The sequence below is a fragment of the Tupaia chinensis genome, unplaced genomic scaffold, assembly GCF_000334495.1.
Source record: "Tupaia chinensis unplaced genomic scaffold, TupChi_1.0 Scaffold144269_1, whole genome shotgun sequence".
NCBI classification, from domain to species: domain Eukaryota; kingdom Metazoa; phylum Chordata; class Mammalia; order Scandentia; family Tupaiidae; genus Tupaia; species Tupaia belangeri.
Window position 1 is genome coordinate 665,985 of NW_006204127.1, and position 26,778 is coordinate 692,762.

Here is a 26,778-nt window from a genome sequence, read left to right on the forward strand (position 1 = left end):
ATAAAGAATATATGAAGATAAAAAAAAAAAAAAAAAAAGACAGTATGTATTTTTTATGGCAATACCTTACTGTTTTGACTATGATAATTTTATAATGTAAGTTTAAATCAGGTAGTATGACATCTTCAATTTTTTCTTTCTTAGATTTGTTTTAGTTTTTTTGGGTCTTTTGTGGTTCTGTACAACTTTTAGAACAGTTTATTTTCTATTTCTGTGAAAAATACCGTCATAATTTTGGTAGGAGTCACATTCAATCTGTATATCACATTAAGTATAGACATTTAAAAATATTTATTCTTTCAATCCATCAACACAGGATATCCACCCATTTATTTCTATCTTTAATTTATTTTATCAATGCTTTGTACTTTTTAGTATATAAATCTTTTGCCTCCTTGGTTAAATTTGTTCCCAAGTATTTTTATCCTTTTCCAAGCTATAATAACAGATTGTTTTCTTGATATCTTTTTTGGCATGTCATTACTGGTGTAAAGAGAACCTGGGAATTTTTTTTTTTTTTGAGAGGTTTTTGCTATAGGGCACATGTGCTCGCCAGAAAGACAGAGAGAGACAGAGAGACAGAAAGTGAGAAATCACTCCCTGGGTGGGGGATGTGGCCACCCCACAATCCCTTCTCCTCCATTCTCCTCTTGGGATCTTGGGCACGCACGCACATGCACCCAGCGTGAGTTTAAGCCACCAGGTCTGGGATTCAAACTGCAGTCAACTGCATGGGAGTCCAGCAACATAGCCAACTGCTGGTCCCTGACTTTCTTTTCTTTTTAAAAAGAGATTTTTTATTATAGGGCACATGAACTCTCTGGAGAGACAAAAAGAGACAGAGAGATAGAAAGTGAGAAATCATCCCTCGGGGGGATGGCCATGCTACCGAACTCAAATCAGGTTCGCTTGCCCAAGCGCTATAAAACCAAGCCATAGGCACATGGTGTGATGAAGGAAAGTACAGCTTTATTGCAAAGCGCAAAGCAAGGAGAGTGGGCAGCTCATGCTGAAAAGGCCCATCTCCCCGAGATGTTCCCCACATGAGTTTTTAAGGGCAAAATTAGGGGCAGAGGTCCCAGGCGCATGATCAGTTCAGTGATTGGTTCAAGAGGGCGTGATCATCTCGTGGGCATTCTTGATTGGTGAGGCCTTAGATAATCAAATTTCTCTTCAGGTGTCTGGAGCCATTCAGCCTGGAGTCTGAGCTCACAACCAGCAGTTTCCAGCCTATAAAACATCTTACACATTGAAATGAAAACCTTCTTTCCTTTAAGTGAGAGTTTTAGAGGTCAAATGGGCCTCACTCATGGTCCATGTCGGTCATTATCATAACCAAAGTCTGAAGACTTACTCCTTACTCTGGGCCATTACAATGCAAGTGGACTTCATATTTCAGGAACCCTAGAAAATACATTAGGAGGCTCTTGCTCTGTTTCAGCCACACCAACATCCCTTCTCTGTTATTCTCCTCAGGATCTTGAGCTCGTGTGCACACACACACACCTGGTATGTTCAGATCTGGGTCTAGAACTGTGGTTGACTGTGTGGGAGTCCAGCAGCGTAATCATTATGCCATCTGCTGGTCCCAAGTATTTGTGTTTTTTAAGTTAGAATACTTATTTTAATCACCTGACTTTTTGTCAGTTTTGATGAAATTGAGCATAATATTGTATTATTGAACACACCCTTTTGTCTAATTTTACTCTCTTCTGATTTCTTCCCAAAATCTTTCTAAAATCAAGTGATTTTACTGTATGAAAAATCATTTTTAGCAATTATAGAGAACATTGCATTACTATCTTCAATGCAAATTAAGACCTTAACATCTCATATGCAAATTGAAAGTTATGAACAGGAAATAGTATATGAGCGTCAGAGATTTTATGCTCCACAAGCAAACTAACTTTGGTATGCCCATGTATGGAAGACCTGCAGAACAGAACTTCCCTGTAGACCATAGCCCTTCCTGTGGAAAGACACAGGGAACAAGCACACTTAAAATTAGCTTGATTTTACCTCCAGTAGTTGTAAGATGGCTGTGTTACAAATAGCATTTGCTCCTTTACATTACATGGAATCATGTAATGTGTTTAAGAACTAGAGAATTCAATTTGTGATTATAGTCTATTTAATCACCCTGGAGAAAATGACTCAGGGCTTGTAGTCCAAGGATGGAAGTGACTAGAGGACGCTGATGGCTGCCTGTTTTTTGCAGCATTGAGGCTTCTGACTTTTATTTAGTCTTACTGGGAATGTAATTGTCACAGTGTAAGGCTGTGACCACATTATCCCTACAAGACCAGGACATGGCAAACACAGCCAAGGAACTGGTGGGTCGTTCAGGTGGATATTAAGACCTAAGTCATTCTACAAAGCATCTTCGTGATTCTTGTGTGCATAGCCCTGTTTAATTCTTTTCTGGGGGTTCTACACACTTATCTCTCCATGTCAACTGAGGTATCATGTATCACTAAAGCTTCCCCAGAGTTAAGGCTGGGAACATCAAAATGTGGCCAATATATATTTACAAAGAAAGGAGCAAGATCCTCTCCCTTTCAGCTCATCATTTCCTGGTAAGTCAACAAGGTATTTTGCACATACATCATTTGGAGCCTTCTCATCCCACAGGAGGCAGTATTAGCATGCATTAAATAACTTGGCTGGTCACAAATTAATCACTTTGTTTATGATTGGGAAAGTACAGAAAGGCATTGAGTCTGGGCAAGGGCTTGTCTTTTTTTTTTTTTTCTTTCTCTTGGTTTCAATGTCACACAGGACTCACATTGTAGATGTTAGAGTTGTAATTGTTTTGTTTCTCCCCAAAGGCAAGAGTGCACTTTGGTATTTGTATCTGTGAAATTAGGAGCTATAGTTCAAGCCAATCTGAGAAGGTAACAGTCAAAAGTATATACCCTTGAGACCAGCAGTTGGCGTAATGGCTATGTCACTGGACTCCCATGTAGCCGACTGCAGTTAGAGTCCTGGACCCGGTGGCTTAAACTCACACCAGGTGCATGTGCGTGCATGCCCAAGATCCCGAGAGGAGAATGGAGGAGAAGGGATTGCAATGTGGCCTTTCCTCCTGGGGTGTGATTTCTCGCTTTCTGTTTCTCTGTCTCTCTCTGTCTTTCTGGCTAGCGCACATGTCCTATAGCAAAAACCTCTCCCCCCCAAAAAGAAAAAAAAAGTATTATGCCCTTGCCTTTGTTTACTGTTTTTTCTTTTTTCTTTTTCTTTTTCTTTTCCCAGTATGAAATAAATTTGTTCTTTTGGGCTAGCAGGTGTCATGGAGTTTAAGGCAGCTGTATTTCCCAACATGGCTGACTGAGCAGTTCTAGTACCAGTTCCAGTGGCTTGAAAAACACATTGGATGCATGTGTATGGGTGCCCAAAACCCCAAGACGAGAATGGAGGAGAAGGGATTATGGCATGGCCATCTACCCAGGGAGTGATATCTCACTTTTCCTTTCTCTCTCTCTCTCTGTGTCTCTGGCAAGTGAACATGTTTTCTATCTAACTTAATAAAAATGATTTCATGTTGAAATTTCAAGAGTCGAGTCTTATTTTGTCAATTTTAGGATGAGATGGCAATTCTTACAGACCTCCAGTAAATCAAACAAACCTGACTCAATAAAAACTAAGGGGAACACTCCAGCTCCTCATTGTACATGCAAAGGAGTTTTCACCTGAGTAAAAACTGTCCAAGATGAATGGAAAGATTTCGGGCTTGGAGCTGAAGAGTCGAGTCTAAAGGAAATACCACTCACAGAACAAACACTGGACCCAAGAAAGGCTTTGTTGAATTTTTCAGTGGCCTCTAATGCTTTTCAGTTTTCCACTCTCAGATCTAGATGCTTTTACTTGATTTTTCTCCTTTTACAAGAGGCTATTTAACAAAACAAGTTTTATTGAGATATAATTGGCATATGAGGGGACTCATATTTGTTGGAAAATGAAACTAAAGTGTAAACTTATTTGGTTGGAACAAAATTTTGAAATCCATGTATAGTTGTTTTTTTTTAATCATATACATTTTCCATGAACTTGTTGAAGATCTCTACTTAGTAGAACAAATTTTACATATTTAACCTATATGATTTAATATATCTTGACATGCATACACACCATCACAGCAGTCATGATGTTAATTATTTTTTTTTTGAGAGGCTTTCGCTATAGGGCACGTGCACTCGCCAGAGAGAGACAGAGAGGCAGAAAGCGAGAAATCACCCCCCAGGGGGGATGGCCACACCACAATCTCTTCTCCTCCATTCTCCTCTCCGGATCTTGGGCACGCACGCACATGCACCTGGCCCAAGATCCTGAGTCGCGAACCGCGGTTGACTACGTGGGAGTCCAGCGACATAGCCATTATGCTAACTGCTGGTCCCAATGATGTTAAACTTTTTAATGACTCAAATAAGAGGTTAGCTTTATGCTGCTGCTAAGCATCAGGAGGCATCTGAAAACCGGGGAACTCCCTGTCCAAACAGCGTTGGAATTTCATAGAATGCAGAGAGGCATACCTGTCCTTGTTCTATGGCTCAGGTTGACATTTTAATTTTTAAGTGTAGTGAATCTTGCAGTTGGGGTGGTTGGAAATACTTGTGTTTTTTGTTTGTTATGTGTGCTTCTTGCTTGGAATCATTGGTTTAGTCCCATCCAAAGAGCTACCAGAAACGTTCTCTTGAGAGAATGTTTTGCAATCCTCCTGGCTTGTTAGTTAGTGTTGGAGAGAAGAGGAAAAAGTAGCCAAATTAAGACTGAGGGGAGGGAAATAAAGGAGGTAATGGTTGAAGACAAGAGAATCTGGGGTATTCTATCATGTTCATTTGTTTTGTTCATTTTAGTTTTTTCAAAGATGCTATGATCTCCAGAGTTTCCTCCTGACTCATTTGTGATCCATTTCTTCAACCTCTCACCCACACACCATCACTGATCCACTTTCTGCTACTGGATGTTTGCACATTCAGACTTCTCATTTCTCTTTCTTTCTTTCTTTTTCAGTTTGTTTGTTTGTTTTGCTATAGGGTGCATGCACTCACCACAGGGAGACAGAGAGAAAGTGAGAAATCATTCTCTTCCACAGGGAATCCATGCCACAGTCCCTTCTCCTTCATTTTCCTCTTGGGATTTTGGGCATCCATGGAAACATGCTTGGCTTGTTTTTGAAGTCACCGAGTCCAGAATAGAGTAGACCATGTGGGATCCAGCTGTTTTAACCTCCACACACTTGGTGGCTCTGCATTTTCAGACTGTGTACATGAAATACTATGGTAAGAATTCTTTTCAACTCTCTTCTGTTTTCAACATGGTAATTATGTTTTTAGACAGAGACTCACTATTGTGACCCTCCTGCCTCAGCCTCCCAGATGGAACTACAGGTGCACACCACCACACCCAGTCCTTATTTTTGTTTAATACAATCTCGCTAAGTTGCTTAGGCCAGCCTCAAGCACATGATCCTCCTGTCTCAGCCTGCTGAGTTGTGGGGATTATGGGTGCATGCCATTGTGTCCAGCCTTTAGAGTGGACAGGAAGTTGACCCTGGGCTTCCTGTGTGGTCTCAGCCCATGGAGCACAGTGCCTTAGCAGCTTACATTGCTATGGTGGGCCAAGCATAACCATTTTGAGGGATATTCAGGTTTATGTGTGAGTCAATAGTTCATTCATTCTTTTGTATCATTATGCCATAGTTTGCTTGTCCACTCACTTGTTGATGGACTTTCATATTTTAGGTTTTGGCTATTACAAACCCTACTATAAACACATACAAGTCTTTATATGGACACAAACTTACTTCGTTTCTCCTTGATAAATGTAATAGAGTAGAATATAAAGATCATAAACATTATATCTTTAATTTTTTAAGAAACTGGTAACCTTTGTTTGAAAGTGATTGTATCATTTAACATTTGTACTAGCAACCTATGAGAGTTTCAGTTACTCCAAGTCATCACCAGCACTTGATATGGTTAGCATTTTTAGTTTTAGGAATTCTAATATGTATATAGTAGTACCAAACTTTGACTTTGATTTGTGGTTTTGTAATTACCAATGATGCTGAGCATCTTTCCAGGTGGTTATTTGTCATCTCTATATCTAATTTTGCGATGTGTCTATCCAAATTCTTGGCTCATTTTTTAAAGAGAATTATTTATTCAACTTTATTCATTATTATTATTATTATTTTAATTTACTACAGAACACACATACTTACCAGAAAGAGACAGAGAGAGAGAAAGCAAGAAAGCAAGCTGCCTGGTCTAGTACTAGAACCATGATCAGCCATATGGGAGTCCAGCACCCGAACCACCACACCACCTGCTGGCCCTCTTTGCCCATTAAAAACAAACAAACAAACAAACAAAACAAAAAACAAACAAACAAAAAATCTTGACTCTTTTTTTATTACTGAGTTTTCTGAGTTCTTAATATATTTGGAATACAGGGGTTTTTCAGGTGTGTGCTTTTCCAGTGTTTTCTCCCAGTTTGTGGCTTGTCTTTGCACTCTCTCAATGGTGCCATTTAAAGAACAAAATTCTTAGTTTGGTAAAGTCCAATTTACCATTTTAAAAAATGGATTGTGCTTTTAGTATTGTTTCAAAGCTGTTCTTTTCTCTAATAAAAGGTCACAAAATTTTCCCTATTTTTTTATGTGTGTTTATCATTTTCTGATTTACTCCATGATCTACTTGGAGTTCACTTTTTGTGTATGGTGGAGGACATGGATCAAAATTCAGGATTTTTGCATACGTGTATGAGATTGTTCAAGCACCATTTACTGATAAAATTATTTTTTCCCTTTGTGTCTTTGTCTAAAATTAATTAGACTTGCATGTGTGGCTCTCTTTTTGGAATCTCTAGTCTATTCCATAAGTCTATTTCTTTATCCTCGGATCAGTACTATACTTTCTTGATCATTATTGTATTATAATAAGTCTTGATAGAAGGTAATGCAAGTCCTCCAATTTGGTTCCTCTTTTCTGAAGTCATTATGTCTACTATAAGTTATTTTCATTTCCATATGAGTTTTAGCACCAGCTTAATAATTATAACAAAAAAATGCTGGAACTTTAATTGGGGTTTTTATGAATCTACAAATAAATTTGGAAGAAAACTGACATCTGAACATGACTGAGTTTGGGGATGATAGAAATATTATGTTTATTCCTTTATTTAGGTTTCCTTTAATTTCCTTTAGCCATATTTTATAGTCCTCAGTATATAGATCTTATACATATTTCATCAAATTATTCCCTAAGAATTGCATATGTTATTGATGTAACTTTAAATGGAATTTTCTAAAATTTACCTTCCCACGCTCATTGCTAGTATATTGAAATACAATTAGTTTTTCCATATTGAACTTGTATCTTTGTATCATGCTAAACTCACTTACTAGTTCTATTTGATTATTTTATGGATTCCATTGAATTTTCTACATAGACAGTCATCTGTGAGGAAAGACAATGTACTCCTTTACAATGTGAATGTTGTGTTTTCAATTTTAATACAATTCCCTTTAGTTTTTTTGTGTCGAATCATAGATTAAATTAGAAGTGTGTTATTTAGTTTCCAAATGTTTGGAAGTTATTTTGTCTTATTTATTACTAATTTAACTTCTGTTATTTTCTATTGTTTCTTGCCTTAGTAGAGTATCATGTTTTACTGCTGCATCACCATCCAGAACTGTGAGTATCATTTTTTTGAGAATTGTGTATTCATATCTTTGGCCCATATATTAGTTATATTTTTTATTTATTTATTTTTTGCTTTAAGTTGTTTGAGTTCCTGATAGAGTTTGCATGTTTTCTTCCCTTCTGTGAAGGTTGTCTCTTCACTCTGTTGATTGTTTCCTTGGCTGTACAGAAGCTTTTAGTTTGATATAGTCTGACTTTATCCATTTTGTTTTCTTTGCTTGTGCTTCTGAGGCCTTAAACAAAAAATACCTTGGGTCCAGCAGTTAGCATAATGGCTATGTTGCTTGACTCCCATGCAGTCGACTGCAGTTTGCATCCCGGACCTGGTAGCTTAAAACTCACGCCGGGCACATGTGTGTACATGCCCAAGATCCCAAGAGGAGAACAGAGTAGAAGGGATGGCGGCGTGGCCATCCCCCCGGGGAATGATTTCTTGCTTTCTGTCTTTCTGTCTCTCTTCATCTGTCTGGCGAGCGCACGCGCCCTGTAGCAGAAACCTCTCAAAAAACGAAACAAAACAAAACAAAACAAAACACCTTTGTCCAAGCCAATGGCACGAAGTGTTTTATTCTAGTAGTTTCATAGTTTTGGGTATTAAGCCCATTTAATCCATTTTGAGTTGATTATTTGTAAGTGGTGAGAGAAAGTGGTTTAGTTGCATTTTTCTACATGTTAACACCCAGTTTTGTCAGCATCGTTTATTTCTCCTTTGGGGAAAACGCGTGTTTTAGGTTTCTTTGTTGAAAATCAGTTTTCTGCAAATGCATGGATTTATTCTGGGTTCTCTGTTTTGTTCCACTGTCGATTTGCCTGTTTTATGTCAGTACCATACTGCTTTGATAACTATTACACCGCAGTATAAAGTCAGGTAGTTTGAATGGGAATCTTACAGCTTTGTTTGTTTTTGAGTTAAGGTTTTTGTTTGTTTGTTTGTTTTTGCCGTGAGGTGTTTCTCACTCACCAGAGAAAAACAAAGAGAGGGAAAGTGAGAAATAACCCTCCCATGGGGATGGGGGATGGTCACACCACAATCCCTTCTCCATTCTCCTTTTGGGATTTTGGGCATGTACATGCACATACCTGACGTGATTGTCAAGCTGCTGGGTCTGAGACTTGAACCGTGGTTGGTCATGTGGGAATCCAGAGCCTTAACAACCACTCCATCCATTGGCCCCTTGCTTTGTTCTTTTTAACTTAATATTACTTGGATTATGTGGAGTCTTTTATGGTTCTATATGAATTCTGTGATTTTTTTTCCTTCTGTTTCTGTAATGGATGGCATTGGCATGTTGATAGGGATTATGCTGAGTCTGTAGATTGCTTTGAGGAGAGTGGATATTTTATTGGGTCATCGGGACAGTCACAATGCATTTTTTTTTTTTGCATAGAAATACATAGAAAAATACTGACTTTACCAACGACCTAATAGCAATATTGTTTCTTCTGATCTGTCAACATGGGATATCTTTCCACTTGTTGTGTCCTCTTTAACATATTTCATCAATGTTTTATAATTTTCAGTGTAGAAGACATCTTTCACTTCCTTTGTTAGATGACTAGGAGTTCTACTTTAGGAGGGTGTTGTCAATGGCTTCACAATTTTGTTGTTTTTGGTATATTGTGGGGTGTGTTATAAAATTGACATATAGCTAAAAGAGATTCCTGCAAATTCCTGAACTAAGGTAGCATTCTTGATGTAAGCCCGTGGAAAAAGCAAGTTTGGTAAAGATGGCATTCCCGTTTATAGGGTGAGATCTGTATCAGTTTCATTTTTAATCATTACCAGAAGTTAAAGTCACTTTTTAATTTTTTTTTTCAGATTTTTGCTACAGGGGATGTGTGCCTGCCAGAGAAAGACAGTAGGAGAGGGGCCAACAGATGGCGTAATGGCTATGTCGCTGGACTCCCATGTAGTTGACTATAGTTTGAGTCCTGGACCCAGTGGCTTAAATTCACACCGGGAGTGTGTGCATGAGTGCATGTGTCCCCAAGATCCTGAAAGGAGAATGGAAGAGAAGGGATTGCATGTGGCCACACCCCCCCTCAGGGAGTGATTTCTTGCTTTCTGTCTCTTTCTCTCGCTGTCTTTCTGGCGAGTGCACGCACCCTGTAGCAAAAATCTCTTTAAAAAAAGGCAGGAGAGAGAGAGAATGGGAAGAATAGTGGGAGATGGCCATGCCTCAGTTTTTTTGAGAGGACTCCATCCTCCTCTTAAGATTTTGGGCATGGTGTGTTTTTCAAGCTACTGGGTCTGGGACTCGAACTGCTCAGTTGGCTATGTGGGATCCAGCTGCCTTAACCACCAGGCCACCAGCTGCCCAAGGCCACTTCCTGCTTTATGTGAAGTGGGCTAGTACAGACTCGATCTCTGAAATTCTTCGCCACTTACTTTCATCAACAGTGGTGTAGTGTGGTAGACTTAAAATACATGTGAGCCACGACGTTCTGATTTTGCGTTTTGGCTCCATACCATTCTAACATCAAGACATTAGCAAGTTTCTTAACTCTGATGCCTCTATTTTAATCACCTGTACTGTAATAATATCTATCTCACAGACTTCTTAGAAGAATAAACTGGTATGTGCAGAACACTTAAAACAATGCTCATTGTCTTCTATCGCAAAAAAGTTATGAAAATGAAGATGAGAAATTATATGCAGAGTTGCATTATAAAAGAAGATGCAATCTAACAAAACAAAAGATTGTGAAGGCAATTCTCTAAGCCATGTGACTTTCTCTAGTGGACATTAGAATGACTGAAAGGAGAGGAACTTGGTTAGCAGGAAAATGTTTAGGAAGGTTCTGGTCTAGCAGAACCAAATAAAAGATGTCTTGCGCTGTTCTGGTGTAATATACTCAGTAATATAATAGAATTATTAAAGATTATTGTAACAGATGCATAATTTTTCAGGAAGCTTAGATTAGTTTATAGAAAATGCTTAACCTTATGCCTCATTGAACATCTCTAAATCTTTTTTGGAAAAGGATGTAAACAAACATTTGAATATAACTTCTGACCTTCATCCAGAATTAAGACTTTCTCATCCAACCAATTAAAACATTTTTTAAAAAATCGTGGTAAATACACAAATTTACCAAAATTGTTACAAAATTAATTATTGTAGCAATTCTTTTTTTAAAAATCTTTTCATAATAATTATTATTTATACATTCAATCACTACACATCATTTAGTTTGTATGGAGAATTTACTCAACATGAAATACACCTCAGACTGGTTCAACTGAAAATACTATATATGTCATCATCATCAGATAATGAAACATTTCTGTGTCCCACAAATGTCTTACCTCTCTATTTTTCTCCCTAATTACCTTCCCTGCACTCTTCCCCTCTCCCACCCTCCTTTCACAATATCTCTAGTGTCCATAACCATTTTCAATGCTTTTATGTGCTCCAATCTTTCGGTCTTTACTATAGAGTGTGGACAGTCAGCATATGCTAAATGGAGACATACAATGTCTCTCTTTCATAGCCTGACTGTTTTCACTCAGCAATAAATCTTCCATATTCGTGCACTTTCTATCAAATGCCAGGGTCTTGTTTTTCATGGCTGAGTAGTATTCCATGGAGCATATGTACCATACTTTTCAATCCACTCATCTGTTCCTGGACATTTGAATTGGTTCCATGTTTTAGCATTTGTGAGTACTATGGCAATAAACATAAATGTGCAGTGCTTTTCTGACTGAGCATTTTCCTCTCCTTTGGGTAGATTCCCAGGAGTGAAATTGCTGGATCATATGGTAGTTCTATCTGTAGGTCTTTGAGAAACTTCCGTATTTATATTATTCTCGACAGCGGCTGGACCAATTTACGTTCCCAACAACACTGTAGGATAGTTCCCCTTTCACCACTCTCCTGCCAGCACTTATCACTTTATGTTTCTTTACTTGATCTTCGCCATTCTAACTGGGCTTAGGTGGTATTTCATTGCGGTTTTGATCTGCATCTCCCTTATGATTAGGCATGTTGAGGACTTTTTCATATGCTTTTAAGCTGTTTGTATGTCTTCACTGGGGAGTTGTTTATTCAGCTCCTTTTTCCATCTTTTAATTGGGTTCGTCATTTTTTCTGGGTAAGCTGCTTGAGTTTCCTGTGTATTGTGGTAATCAGTCTGGAGCATAGTTTTCACAAATATTCACCTATTCTGAGGGTCGTCTATTCATACTAGTTAACTGTGCCCTTTGCTGTGCAGAAGCTTCTTTATCTGATGTAGTCTCACTTGTTTATTTTTAGGATTATTTAGAAGCCTTCACCTATCTCAATGTCTCCAAGAGTCTCCTCAGTGTTTCCACTATTAGTTTTATAGTTTGAGGTCTTAGGTTTAAACCTTTGATCCATTTGAGTTGATTTTTGTTAATGGTGAGAAATAGGTGTTCAGATTCATCTTTCTGCAGGTGGATACCCAGTTTTTCCAGCACCATTTGCTAAAGAGGTTTTCCTTTTCCCACTAGATAGATTGGTATCTTTTGTCAAAGATCACAATTCTTAAGGTATAATTCAATAGTGTTATGTTCACAGTGTTGAGCAATCTCCAGAAGATTTTAACGTGCAAAACTGAACCTTCATACCTGTTAAATAACAACTTCGTAGCTCTCCTTTTCAACCCCTGGAGACCACCAGTCACTTTTTATTTATATGATCTTTCAGCCAGATTTTTAGATATTATGCTTTGAGTGGACTTAGAGACTAAGTCCACTTTTTTTTTAATCATTAGAAGGCAGGTATGCTCACTGCACATGCGAGAGGGCGCATCCCAGTGAGGCACCGTCCTGTCACAGTCCTTCGTCCCTTGCCCCAGCTGGTTGGGATTTGGGGTATGCATGCACATGACTCCATTGTGCTTTTCACACTGCCAGGGCCAGAATTTTAACCAAGATTGACAGCTGCCCTACCCCATGTCACCATCTTTGCCATTGCTGTTGCAGTGAGCACATGACCATACCAGTCTGCAAGGTGTCTGCCGCAGTGGCAGCCCAAGGACACTTACCAAATGTTTTTTCTCTTCCACACTCTTCGAGTGCAACTAAAAACTAATTGCAGGAATTAACCCACAACTTAACTGGGTCAAACAGAATGTTATCTGTGTTCAAGTTACAAGTTTTTTCTTTCTTTTTTTTTTTTAATTGGGAGTTGTTATTACTACATTTTTGGTATTTTCTCTTCAAACTTGTGGCCTGAACAATGGCCTGTAGTTGGTGGATTGCAATTGTACTTCCACCACCATGCAGTCCTGGAGAGCACTCCCAGCACCAAGTTGGGAGTGTCTGTTGGACACATGGGGCAGACTGATGAAGATAGAATTTCACTGTGTGTTGGAGGCACATTCTTTTTTATTTTTTTCAAGAGAGATTTTTGCTATAAGGCACATGCACTAACCAGAGAGAGAGAGACAGAGAGACAAAGAGACAGAGAGTGAGAAATCATCCCCCAGAGGGGATGGACACACCACAATCCCTTCTTCTCCATTCTCCTCTCGGGATTTTGGGCACGCATACACATGTGCCTGACGTGAGTTGAAGCTATTGTTCTAGGACTCAAACTGTGGTCAACTACATGGGAGACCAGCAACATAGCCATTACACCAACTGCTGGTCCTTATAGGCACATTCTTAACGTGCCAAGTATTGCAAACTTCAGTTTTGTTAGCATATGTTAAAGTCAAAGGGAAAGTATTGGACTGGTGGAAAAAGGTGGAAAAGGAAATAATAACAGAGTCCCTCAGTGACATGGCCCTGAGTGCTCTCTGCCCCTGTGGCATGTCCCTGTGGGGCCTGAGGCCCAGAAATCCTGGCCCCTACTGCTCCCTGCTTAGAACCTGCAGTGGGCACGTGGACCACAATTGGCACAACAAAAATCGCCTTTTTCCCTTTTCTTAACGTAGGAGCAAGTATTCTCATTTAGTAATAGTATTTTGGGCTCATATTTCTTCCAGTATTTGCTTCTGATGAGTAATTGTGCTCTACATATAAACAGCAGGGTGACCTATTCTGAATTTGCATGTTGTATAAAGGAGCTGCTTCTAAGTATGGTCACACATGAACCCATGGAAAGATGCATCCAACTTTTTTTTTAGAGAGAGAAATTTTTGGTATAGGGTATGTGTGCTTGCCAGAGAGACAGAGACAAAGAAAGAGAGATAGAAAGTAAGAAATCTCTCCTTGAGGTATGGCCATGCTGCAATCCCTTCTCCTCCATTCTCCTCTTGGGATTTTGGGAATGCATGCACATGCGCCTGGTGTGAGTTTAAGCCACTGTGTCCAATACTTAAACCATGATAGATCATGTGGGAGTCCATCAATGTTAACTATTACACCATCTGTTGGTCCCAGCATCCATCCTTTTTTTTTTTTTCTTGAAAGGTTTTTGCTATAGGGCATGTGTGCTCACCAGAAAGCCAGAGAGAGAGACAGAGAGACAGAAAGCGAGAAATCACCTCCCAGGGGGGATGGCCACACCACAGTCCCTTCTCCTCCATTCTCCTCTTGGGATTTTGGGAATGCATGCACATGCGCCTGGTGTGAGTTTAAGCCACTGGGTCCAGAACTCGAACCACGGTGGGCTACATGGGAGTCCAGCGACATAGCCATTATGCTAACTGGTAGTCCCAACATCCATCCTCTTTATGGCTCAGGCTATGCTGCTTTCCAGATACTGATGGAACTACACATTGGTATGATGATTTCTAAATCTGTGGGATATCTTGGGATCTATGCCAAGTTTTGCCCACTGTCCCTCTGTGAGGAACCAGTGCTCTGCAATGGCTGTTCTCTGTCTTTTTTTTACAGTTGCTGGAGCAATGACTCACCACCTGACTTACTTGAAGTGCTGCTGACAGTGTTCTCACCTTTGTGGGTTAGAGTCAGTGTCTGTTGGCTTGGTGGTATTTATCTATTGATTTGTACATGATGTATTGTCTTTTACTACCGTTACTATTAAATATAGTTTGATATACTGTCAATAAAAGGAGAAATTATTATAGTAATTATTAGACACAATTCTTACAATGAGATTGCATAATGTATTAGCATCTTCAAATATATTGTCCACATGGCAATTCATATAGGAAATTTAAATATTTAAGTGTAGTGGCATTTTAAATTTTTTATTTAATATTAAATACAGAGTTGAGGGAGCAGCAGGTGGGTAGGGCACTGGACTCTCACATTGCTGACTGCACTTCAAGTCCCAGACCTGGCAACTTGCTTTTTCACTTTCCCTTTCTCTCTCTCTCTCATTGTTTCTCTGTGGTCAAATTAATAAATAATAGTAATAACAAATGCAATTAAAATAAATAAATAATAATTAAAAATAAATAATAAATGAATACAGAGTTGATGTCTGTACGATTAGGATGGAGTCTATGTCACAATTTGGATGTTCTGGTTTCAACTCACAGAAATGAAATGGGTGGCAAACTTTGTTGTGTTCTTTCAAACATTCCAATATTCTGGGAGCTGAGGCATGTACATTTTTGTTATCTTGACATTGCTGTGTGGGCATGGGACAGATATATTACTGTCTGTTTTCATTCCTTTATTTTCCTAATGCATGAGAAAGATTGCAATATCTTTCCTAAGTGTGCTTTGGAGAAAAAAGTGGACATTTGTTTCACATTTCAGCTTAAGAACAGTCATTCTGTAGTTGCCACTGGAGAAAAGTGGGAGCCCAGGCTTCCTGTGAGGAGCTGATGGCTAACCTCGGCAGAGGACATGTTACAATGAGGCATGGCAATTCACCACATTGTACCATATCTTTCAGCAGGTCTGGAAGTCTGTGTTGCTAAGATTCCCCAGGTGATTCTAGTGCTTGCTGACCACATTTTATGAGATTCTGACAAAAACACTACCTATGTCTCTTCCTATTGAAGGTTAGAAGGAACTGCCAGGAGAAATTACATGACTTCCTAGTGGCTAGCTGGCAATCCTGACCTCCAAGGATAATAATGTCTTGGTAACTGACTACTGAGTTGTTGTGAGTAATATGTTATAATGTGCTTCTTCTGACCTCAGGACTCTCTAAGCTATTTGCCAGAATGATTTAATATTACAAATATCTCTTGCTTAGGAAAGTAACAATAAGCTAGGTGCTCAAAGAGAAATAGACTCTTCTTTGCTTCTCAGCCAGAACTACAGATACAAATCAAACTCCTTGTAAATATCTGGAGCTTTCTTTGCTCAGAATATTAGGGTATGGTCGAATATCAGGCTCCAGGTGTACAAGGTTCAAATTATCTGAAGAGGTTTTCCAGTCTGTTAGACAACACAATGTCTCGTTTTTTACTTTCTTTTCTTTTTTTTTTTTTTGAGAAGTTTATGTTATAGAGCGCATGTGCTCACCAGAAAGACAGAGAGAGAGAGACAGAAAGCGAGAAATCACCCCCCAGGGGGATGGCCATGCCACAATCCCTTCTCCTCCATTCTCCTCTTGGGAGATTGGGCACGCACACACACGCGCCCAGCATGAGTTTAAGCCACCGGGTCTGGGACTTGAACTACAGTCTACTACATGGGAATCCAGAGACATAGCCATTACACCAACTGCTGGTCCCGACACTATGTCTCTTAAAATGAGAGGATACCACTCCAAAGGTACCATGTAAGAACTTCCAGAAAATAATCTCTGCTCTGAGATGAGTTTTTAGTTTTTCAATTTGAAATTTATATTACAATAGGAGCCTTCTTACCAGATCAGATGAATATGGTAGGTGCCACTGGACTGACCCAGTCATTTATTTGTTTTTAATGTCAGAATGAGTGTGTCACTGGGTTTGCAATGCAGTCCCTTGGCAAAGAGTTGCAAGAGAACACTGTCAGTAGCTACTATTACAGATTTAGCTTGGTGTCCTGCATTATATTTAAAGATCACCACCACTCAGTAAAGCCCTCTGGTATTATAACACACCAGAAGGAGGCGGACACTCACAGGGACTCGAGCAATTGGAGCCTTCAGTCATATTGCATTACAAGGATACAAGAAACAGCTCTGGAATCTGAAAGTAGGATGCTGCATAATTATATGCAATTAACTAAGGACTTCTTGGGCAGCAGCCCAAAGTGAGACTTGATCTGACAAGGCTGCAGAGAAGGAGAGAACTGGAGGGAGAGACCATCTTCTAACTCTGTAAGGGAAAAGAGTGTGAAAGATCAAGGCTGATTGAAGTAGATCACATACAGTGAGAAATGAAAAGTAGTCCAAAGAACACAAAAAGAAACCAGTTTCTGCTGCTTTCTCTTGAGCTGTCTATAAGATGTGATAATTTTCACCTATTTTGTACAACACTATTGGTTCATAGCATGTTTTTCCTGCCCCAGCGTCCTCTCAGAGAGCCAAGGAGACTGCTACATGAAAGACAGAGTAGATCCAGGTTAGGTACGCTCCCACCAAGCCAATCAGCAAATGCATGGTGGGAGTCCACTTTTCTCTACAAAAGAAAGAATTGTAAACAATGATTTATTAAAATCTTTGTATGACAGAAACAGATACTCAACTTGGAAATGACTTCTAAATCTGACAGCATGGATTAATGCCTCTTTTTAGATTTATTTATTTATTTATTTATTTATTTATAGCACTCACCAGAGAGTGAGGGAGATAGAAGGAAAGTGAGAAAGCAACAGGTCTGTCAGACCGAGACTGAACAGTCATCAACCATGCAGGAGACTACTGTCTCAACCACCATGCCAACCGCTGGTCCTGGAGTAATGCCTTTTAAGAACTTATTTTTTCCTGTTTGTTCAGGATAAACATTATAAAGAAACCAACACTTAAATTTGTTATGTATCCTGATTCCAGATGAAATGCAAAAATTTATCTGAAAATTTTTATTTTCTAATATACTTAACCTTACCTTAGTTAAACTGTGCTTTGCATGACAACAGAAATACACTTTTGGGGGAACCAGCAGTTAGCGTAATGGCTATGTCGCTGGACTCCCACGTAGTCGACCGCAGTTCATGTCCCAGACCCGGTGGCTTAAAACTCACGCCGGGCGTGTGTGCGTGTGTGCCCAAGATCCCGAGAGGAGAATGGAGGAGAAGGGATTGCGGCGTGACCATCCCCCCTGGGGGGTGATTTCTCGCTTTCTGTCTCTATGTCTCTCTCTGTCTGTCTGGCGAGCGCATGCGCCCTACAGTGAAAATCTCTCAAAAAAAAAAAAAAGATATAAAAAAAAAATAGAAATACACTTTTGGGCTGGGGGGAAGTATGTCTCAAGAAGACAGAACTCTATAAAGTTGAGAATTTAGATATTTGTGTAGAAAACAGCTTCTGTTAGCCATGGTGGAATTATTTGAGGGGAAAAAACCCTGTATTTTTCAGGGGAAGGATAAAGATAGAATTATGAGTAAAGAATTGTATGTTATTATGAATACAGAATTATACCGGACTCTGATCTTCGGCCCTACTCCTGTATGTCTGTCCTCCTGCCCCTCGTGCTCTGAGCCAAGCGAGACGCTCAGTCACTGGACCAGTAACACATTCTGTGAGTCACGGGCGCCTACAGGTCTGGCCAGGTCACTACAGTCTAAAGATGCTGGATAAAATTATTCAGATATTAGGACTTCCACTTCTCCTTCCTCTTTTTCTTTCTTTTTTCTTTTTTGAAGTAAGAAAAAAACACTAATTGGCTTTTTAAAGTTTATGTACTATAGGTCAAAGTTTTTATGACAACAAACACCCTGAGTACAATTTTCTAGCATAGAAAATGGACCACTTTTTGAGAAACTGTTAAATGTATTTGATATGCTTGAAATGAGTTCACACACCAAGTTTTCTGTGAATGAAAGAGGAGCCATGTAGTGCAAGGCATGCTAGACTGGATGCCTGGGCACCGGGCTGTGCTCACTCTTCCCCTGGCCTGTTTCCTACCAGAGTCTCTGCACCTGTAGACTGAAGAAATTGTTCTCTCTTCCACTCCTGAGAGACCATCATTCTTTGCACTGGTTGAAGAGGATCTACCTGGACTTCCCAAATTTTAAGTCCATCTTTCTCCCTCCCTTCTTTTCTTCCATGAGCCCCTCCTCCCCTCCCATGCCTTCCTTTTTTTCCCCCTCCCCAACCATGTATCTTAACCTTCATTTTTTTTCTCTCCTTATTAGATTCCATCACTTCATAGCAGAAATACGAGGACCAGAAGGATAAGGTGATTTTCCCAAGGTTGCAGAGTTAGTGAGAATCCAATTGCATGTTTAGTATTGGACCTCTCTGTTATATCTTAGGTCCATAATTTCTCTCTCACTTTGTCCTGGTAATTCTTTTTATATATGGCTGAAGTCCTCCAAAATAAAACTAAATGCAGAAAATTGGATTGTCCTTTTATTCAGTGCACAGGAAGTGACAAGAGAGGAAGCAGCAGTGAGAAGTATGCTGTGGTTCTTTGCCCCAGAGAATGGAGAAAAGCCAGGTTTTAGCAACAAAAGGAAGTGCTGGAAATCTGCTCCCACAACGTACAGGGACCAGAACTGGTGTTGAATAGCCAGGCTTGATTAGCAAAGGCAACCACCTCCACAACTCAAACCTATATTTCAAGCTCCAAATACCAGCTGAGTGACCTCAAGCAAATGACCTCCCCAGCCTCTTAGAGCCTGAGTTGCCCATAAAATAATGTCTGTTAAATATAAATAATAGCAGTAATAATAATGATAATAGTGTAGAACCTGCCTTGAGGCAGACAGCCTGGATCTCTGAGGCTCCTCTGGGTCTATGTTCTAAGATTTAATATAACTGAAAAGTAACTTTGAATAGACATTTCAAAACCTGAAAAGCCTGAGGCATTCTATAACCCAAGGATTAACAAAATAACTGACTTAAAGCAGAGTCTTATCACTCTGCACTGAAAAATGATATTGTACCTTCATAGTTGAAAAGCAATTTCTCCTCTTCCCTTCTTGCTCTATATATCATTACACAGTATTTATAGTAAAAAGTGAATTAAAATTTTTTTAATAAATATTTTCTTGGTTCTTCCTCCCCTCTTTTTAAAATTTCTTTATTTAAAAAAATTCTTCTAAGAGATTTTTGCTATAGGGCACATGCACTTGGCTGGAGAGAGGCCGAGTGAGACAGAGAGACAAAAAGTGAGAAATCACTCTCCAGGAGAGGTGGCCATACTGTAATCCCTTCTCCATTCTCCTCTCAAGATTTTGGGGATGCAAGCACATGTGCCCAGCATGAGTTTCACCACATCTAGGACTTGAATCACAGGTGACCATGTTGGAGTCCTTAACCACTTTGCCATCTGCTGGCCCCTCTCCTTCCCCTCTTAAAAGCAAAGTCTGTCTATTCCATGAGAGAGAGACAGCCATTCCCAATAGGATCTTCATGCCCTTATCTCCTCCCAGCTTATCTGGCCTGGATTATGGACTTGTATATGACCAGTGTACTCAGGGAGATCCTGGGATGAAAGCCCAGGCTCAGCTGCATTACCCCTATACCACTTCCTGGCGCCAATTTATTGTTCTTTTTGGAACCAATTACTGTGGAGTTGCAGGTGCCTCCAAAGCTCTCCAGGTAGCTGCCTATGGGTCATTGTTTATCTCCTCCTTCAGCTCCATCTCCTTCTGCTAGAAACCCTTCAGTCTTAGATGCGCCTTCCTTTGTGGAGAGCTGCCACCATCCCTGTGAGCAATTGCTGCCAAGATGCTACAGTCCCTGGTACCAGTGTCACCCTGTGCTCCCTGACAGAGTGGGTAGAATTCTCCATTCTTTCCTGGTGGTACACACTGCCAGAGGGCTTCTGAATGGTGCTACTAGTGCCTCAACATTGAAACGGTGTGGTAATTTTTCTTATTTTTTTTCTAGATTCTGAATCAGTCTCAGCTAAGTGTATTGGAGAAAAGGTGAGGAGGCTGGGCCAGGAGGTAGTAAAGCAAAATGAGAAACACCTCCATATGCTCAGGTCATGCTGAGACTTTGTTATTGGACCAAGCAGTTGTGCTCCATGGATAATCAACTTCCTTGGTCTCCCAGGATTGAGATGTCTCTCTAGGATGTGCGGTGCTCAAGCCAGGGCAGTCCAGGTAAACCTGGACAAGTGACCACCCTAACTGCTCCCTTCCAAGGGGTTACTTAGAGGTCAGTGTACTCAGGTAGCTCTGAACCCCAGTAGCCCATGTAGCTTGGACTCAGATTAGAATTGCTCCTTTCTATTTACATCGATTTTAGAGTAAAATAAATAAAATCTGTATTTCTTTATTTTTCCATATACAAAGAGAACTGGTATACTACCCAAAAAGGGTCAACCTTACTCACTGACACATCAGTCAGAGGTCATGGCAAAGTGCTAGGAACTAAAGAATCTCAACAAATATTTGTTTATTTTTCATTTTTTCTATAGGGCACATGTGCTCACAGGAGAAAGAGAGAAAGAGGGAAAGTGAGAAAGAGCAAAAGTGAGAAAGCATCCCCCAAGGGGGATGGCCATGCCATCATTCTTTCTCCTACATTCTCCTCTTGGATTATGGGCACACACGTACCTGCACCTGCTATGTTTCTCTAGCTGCCGAGTCCAGGACTCAAACTACACAGCTGACCATGTGGGATCCAGTCATCTCAATCATCACACCACCAATTGGCCCAACAAGTATTTAGTAAATGTCTAGACAAATCTAATGCAGACCTAGAATTCTTTGGGGCAAATTTGAACTACTTTCGTTCTGAAAGAGCAGCAAGACTCTTCACCATTTCCATACCCATTTATTGCAGGAGCCCTCCCACCAACCCTCACCAGGGATTTTCAGTTCTCTCCTCACTATGTCACAATTAAACAATATTATTTTAAGTAATACAACCCAGGAATGACAACCAAACTGGTAGCTTACAAAGATCAATCACTTTCTCCGTTGTGTTCTCTTTTAAACTGTGTGAAGGTAATTTTGCCTGCTGTTAATTGCAATCTATTTAATTACCATGCATGCAGATGTAAACGCAAGTACTAACACAGGTTGCAATTAAAGCATCACGTTCAAAAAACCTCTGAGGCGTCTGTGATCATAGAATTAGAGGATGGAGCACATTTCAGAGGTCATTTGGCTCATTTCCTATTGAGAAGACTTCAGTCCACACTTACAGAACGCGTTGTACACATCTCCCGTGACTCTCACTCCACGGAAAGGTAGGAAGGACGGACATTAGTATTTATTCTTTAGCCAAATACTAGAACTGATCTGGGTAGATGACAGAGTGTGATCATTAATCTGCCCAACAATCCTGCCGAGGAGGTTCTTTACTTCTATTTGTAGATGAATTAACAGAAGAACAAAATGACTTTTCTGGAATTCTCAGAGCTCTTGGGTGGTGCAGGAGTGAGTTGAACCCAGATCTGCCTGGCCTGGGGCCCACACTCTCCACTATAGAATATGAACTGCCCTTCTCTTCTCTTGCAGGAAGAACCTGAGACAGAAAACTTGCCCGAGTCTTAATTACAGAATTTGAGATCTTGAAAAGACATTTGAGGTTACGAAGCTCCAGTTGTTTGTTTATTTTATGAGTGAAGAAGTAGAGGTTCAGAGAAGCTGGCTGAGTTTGAAGCCCTCTGGCCAGGACTGGTGAAGCCTGTACTCGTCCCTGGGCCTGGGACTCTAGTGTCCAAAGCTCAGAAAACTTCCTCTCTGCTGTGTTGTACAGCTTAGCTCCCTGAACCCAGCTCTAGGTGATGAAATGTGCTGCTCAGGTCAGTGCCTGAAGCTGCTGATTTCTCTGAAGGGAAGAAGTGACGCAGAGCTGAGGCCTCTCTCTGTAAGAACTCTTCTGCTCTGCTGGTGCTTAGGCATCTGCTCCCTGAGCCTAGACAAAATGTGACTGTTCCCCAGTGCAGAGCTGAAATGTCACTGAAAGCTGTGGACACACATGCCCTATGGAGGGGTCTGGGGCTCCTGTAAGAGACAGTTACAAGGTGTTTTACAAAACCAGACAGAAGGTCAATTTTGTGAGAGTTTTGTTGCCAATAATGCTTTGGTGCCTGTCAATACTTGGGTTTCTGGACTCCCTCCGCACACACATTCTGGCTCAGGAGGTCTGGGCTGAGCACTCCCATTTCCCATAAGCCCCTGGAGGATGACAGTCATGCCTCTTTGTAAGCCATAGCCTGAGGAGGGAGCACCACAATGACGACCTTCCCACAGCAACCCGCTCCTCTCCATGATGGCTGGTGCACAGCCCAAGCCTGGAGCGTTTGATCAGTGCTGGGCCTTTCCTAAAGGTTTTTAGTTTTTTAGCAAAACAATTTATGAAGAAAGAACTAAGGATTTCTACCAGTTAGTCCATCTGTTGCCAAGTTATTTCCCGTTGTAAACAACAAATGTAGATTCTGCAGAGTGTTACTGTGCATCAATTTGATCACATGAGGGTGAAATCAAGACTTCTGAAAGACGGCAACTGTACAGTAAAGCAATACTTAACAACAATACCATGATTCAACACAGGGAAATTACGTGCCTATTTCCCCCCCAAAGTGAGCACCTACAGCATTCCCACAGGCTTTTCTGGGGTTTTGTGTCCTTCACGTTTAGTTCAGCCAGAATCTTGCCTCCTTGCCATTGATCTCGTCTCTGATCTCTATCTCCTCAAAGTCTCAGGCCAAATTAACTTCATGTGGATTCATTCCCTTTCTCAGTAGCTATTTAGTAATGAGGAGGAATATGATCAAAGGAACCAAAGAATGAAGTGAGGGACCACCTTTTAACAGCAGTCTCTCTCTGATCTTATTTGCCAAGTATAGCCAGAACTTTATAGTCCCACAGAAAGGGGCTGGCTCTGTGGTGTGGTGGTGAAGGCAACTGGATCCCAGATAGCCTACTGTGCAGCCTGAGGCTGGATCCTGTGGCTTGAGGAACACTTGCTGAAAGGAGGAAGAGATGGGAGAGAAGGGTTGGCGGTGTGACCATGCCCCACCGGGTACGCTTTCTTCTCTCCCTCACTGTCTTCACACGTACCCTCTGGCCAAATAAAATACAATAAATAAAAACAAATCATGGAAGGGAAAGATACAGTATATTGTCTCCCCCTGTACTTCCAGATAACCTTCCATGCTCATCTGTGATTTTATTTCTTTCACTGAACATTTAGAAGGAAAGAATGCATTCAGTAAAAGAGAGAAAGGAGAACCCAAATATATATTTTTCATTACAGGAATGAAATAAGCTGCATAAAAAGGCACTTTAATAGCGTTCATGATTCAATTTGATGAACAATTCAGTAAATTTTGCGAAGTTATTTGCAACATTGGAAATGGGCAAAGTCACCTGAGGAAAGGGAAAGGAGCCCTGAGCTTACCTCTGCTGTTTCATCCGTCTCCAGTCCTGTGCCTTCTCCTTCCCTTCTCTTGAACTACTCCATTCAACCTCTAGTGGAGCTTTTCTCTCCTCAAAAGGGAAAAACGAGGGAAACAAATGTTCCTTTTTAGTCTCTATTTTGGGAGGTATTTGAAGCTATCTTTGAAACTTATTTGACTTCAATGGTTTTTTCTTGCGAATGTTTGTTCTCTACATAATTTTGGTCACCTCTTTGCAGTGCTCTTTCATAGAGTGGAAACAGAAATAGGTGCTAACGTCACGGAGAGGGAGGTTGGCTTCCCAAATGCCCTAATTGTCCTCATTCCAGTTCTCTTTTATATCTGAGAATTCTAATTGCTAGTGCTTTTGAGAAATAATTTTTCCCTGCTTTAACGGGTTATTTTCATAATGCATTGATTCTAAGCTATGTAGTTATGGATGTAGTTATGGTTAACTCAGTACTTAACCATAACTGGAGTTAGGGTATCTAAGCATAAGCAGCCCTTAAACAATAAGGTTTTCTTCTGGTAGTTTACTCTTTTGTATTCTTCTTCCTCATTGTTAATTATATAAAAATACTTTCAAAGTTTTAATGACTGTGCCAAAATCCATTGAACTGATATATCATAGTCCTTTTGGCCATTTGTCAGTGCCAAATATTTAAAATTTTTCTTTTGAGTACATCATGCTTTTTTCTATTTCTACATTAATCAAGAGACATTCTTCATTCAGAAGAGGTAGTATTATTGGGTCAAAGGGTGTGAATATTTTTATAACTCTATAGATAAATTTGTCTTACATTGCCAGAATTTGGTGTTACTCTTATTTTTTTCCAATCTTAATAGATATGAAATACTATTATTTTCAGCTTGCATTGCTTTAATAACTGGTGTAATGTCTTTTCTTCTATATTTATTTGCCATTTGCATCTATCATTTCTAAAACACTTTTTTATTAGTAAATATTAGTTCAGGGTATACTGAGTTTTTTGTACACATGCTAGTCAAGGGTAGGACAGAAGAGAAGGAAAGAAGAGAGAAAGAGAAGGGAGAGCTTGTGTTCTAACAACAGTCACTAGCAATTTTTGACCTCAGTCATATATGGGGCCATCTTACAAAACCTATCCCAATTTAAAATTAGATTACCCTAGGGGACAGTCCAAATATACAAGCTTTAGGAACCAAAACCTTCTGTTGGACTATTCTGTGCTTCTTTGTTATGAATGTGTTTCAAGTTACCATATGCTCTTCTCCCTTTGAGATGGGCACCTTGCCATGTGTATAACACTTTGAGACTATTAATTACTCTGTATGAAATAAGTTCTTATGTGGTAATTCTCTTCTCATCATTCCAGTTCTCCACAAGAACTGAGTTTTAGTTTTGTTAGTTTTTAAATGGGCTGCTGCTTCTTTTGAGGCTTACTTGTAGTGGTAGTATAGGTAATTATGGTGAGTGTTTGCAATAACTCCGCTCTCTAGAGCCTACAGAATTTGGGTAAGACATTTGTCACTGCTGACGCTCCTGGAAGACTTGAACCTGCTACATGGCTTCAGCTCTACTTGGGGACATTCAGTATCTCTAACGCCTTTTTTAATTTATTTATTTATTTTTGGTGGTTAATGTTAAAAAGATCCATAGACTCGTAAGAGATGAGCAATCTATTTCTCTGCTTCTAGATAGAACAGTCCGCAGGTGGGTATATCAAGCACTTGTTCATTCATTAGTTAGTTTGTGCATGAATTCAGCTCACGCTTATTGAAAACCTGCTGTGCCAGGCATTCTGGTTTAGTACTGTTTAGAGAAGGAAATGCAACCATCCTTTGCTGGGGCTCCTGCTGCCCAATCTCTGATGTCTGTCAAATATTCCTTCAAAAATTAGCAAGCTTTTTGTAGCAACTAACTTCAGCTAACCCAGTACCCCATCTTACCCCACTCTCCCAGCACACACAAACTGATTAGATCCTTGGGCAAGGGAGTGGAGAAAGATAAGTAACTTCAAGATCTGAACATGGAGAAAATACGGTCTCATCAGAAATAGGGTCATAACAGGAAATGGCACAAAATTAATATTGGCCAAATACCAGGCACTTCCTACTCCTTTAAGAATTATAGAAAGCGATACATATCAAGCACCTGAATGAACTGGTTTACGTTTTTAGAGGGTCTGTGACTACCAGGCTAAGTGCATTGTAGAAAACAAGAGAAGCTGAAGGCCAGTGAGCAGCTGCTGAAGCATTCACATGGATGATGTAGGGGCAGGCTGTGGAGATGAGAGAGCTGGACAGAATCTAGGTGGATTCTGGAAGTTGTAGTGACCGCTGTTGTGGAATGATTGGCTGTAGAAGATGAGGGAGAGTGAAGAATCCTGGTGTGAGCAGTGTGTGTTGCCATTTAATGAACCAGTAAGAGTAGAAATGGGGGCGTGATGGGTGAAGGGAAAGCTCGTGTTTATCTATATAGGAAAAGGAAAATATTCACAGCCAATTTGAGAAATCTTGTCTGTAGGTGTCTCTAACAAGAAGGAAGAAATAAATTGGTTACCTAAATGTACATCATCTGTAAATCTCTTGGTTAAATATATGTGTTAATTTTTCAAAGATTTCATCTCCTTTAAAAAGATGCGATTTCATTCAGGCACAGAAGAAAGCCTTAAAAAAGTGAAATAGGGTATTATAAACTCTTCCACGCACTAGAATTTTCTGTTCTGTTGCTATAAATGTTCACAATAACAGCTAACACTCACAGCAGTGCTTGCTCTAGGCCACTGTTCTCTCTTTC